This window comes from Lycium barbarum, chromosome 7 (assembly GCF_019175385.1).
Source record: "Lycium barbarum isolate Lr01 chromosome 7, ASM1917538v2, whole genome shotgun sequence".
NCBI lineage: Eukaryota > Viridiplantae > Streptophyta > Magnoliopsida > Solanales > Solanaceae > Lycium > Lycium barbarum.
The window spans coordinates 111233002-111234186 of NC_083343.1; positions in this window are offsets into that span (position 1 = coordinate 111233002).

The window sequence follows — 1185 nt, forward strand, 5'->3', positions numbered from 1 at the left end:
TCTGGTGGAGTTGCTCATGTGGGCAAAGTTTGGCTCCACTGTCCATGATTTCATTTGCAAAACATGAGTTTGTTATATGCAAATGGATTATTGAACTTTGGTATTTGAAATATTGGTGAATTGTTGAAAATTTAGTTTGAGGAGTATTCATGTGATATAATGGTTTACTAGCACAATACTTCTATTTTTTTTTCCCCAAGTAATTCTATTTTTTTTTTCCAAGTAGTATTCATGTCCAAATATAATAACTTCCAAATAATTTTGTTCAAGTTTAATTTCAAGTATTCTTTGTTTTCAACTTTAACCAAATATTGTTCAAACGCCTACAAATGCTCCTCACATATTTGTCTGATCTTACTCATGAATTACACATATGTAAATATCTCTATTCAAAGGTGGACTTAGAAATGAAATTTTAACTCCATTTAAATTGAACTCTTTTATGTGTTAATATAGATCTCAAGTTTTATAAAAAAAATTATCAAGAGAGATTTACTCTTTCATTCACTCTTTTCAACGCCTATATTGAAACTTGGAAGGAAGTTTTTAAACCAAGTCAAAACTCTTACATTATACATGGCAAGATATGTGGTGCCAAACCAAACTTCTTATCGTTGAACAAAGACTTTGAATTAGCGTTTACTAACAATAAAGAGGTCATACCTTGCGTCAGCGACTTTATGTCTCGGCATTTCTCCAATGGTTTTATTTCTTTGGGTGAATGTGAAAAGTTCACTAACGAGATTTTATTTGGTAATGTATATGTTCATTGAATGTTTTACATCTCTTTCTTTACCTTAATAGATAGTCAAACACAATATAACTTCACTTGAAATATACGTAAAACGTTATCACTTTTATCCTAAATCCTAAAACCAACGGTTCCTTTAGGTCTGTTTAGAAACCACATGGTAATTGGAATTGGTGTAATTAATAGGGTATTAATTACATAGCCTAGTAATTACGCAGTATAGTAATTACGAAGACCTGTTTATTTGTCATAACATAATTACAGTGTAATTACAAGCATACTGTTTGGTTGTACAAGTGAAATTACATAGTTCGATTAAATAATAAAAATAAAAATTAATTATCAAAAATCAAAAGTTAATATGTGACAAAATATGTACCTTTATAAATGATATTAAATTGGGTATTTAAGATACATATTGTTTCATAAAAATA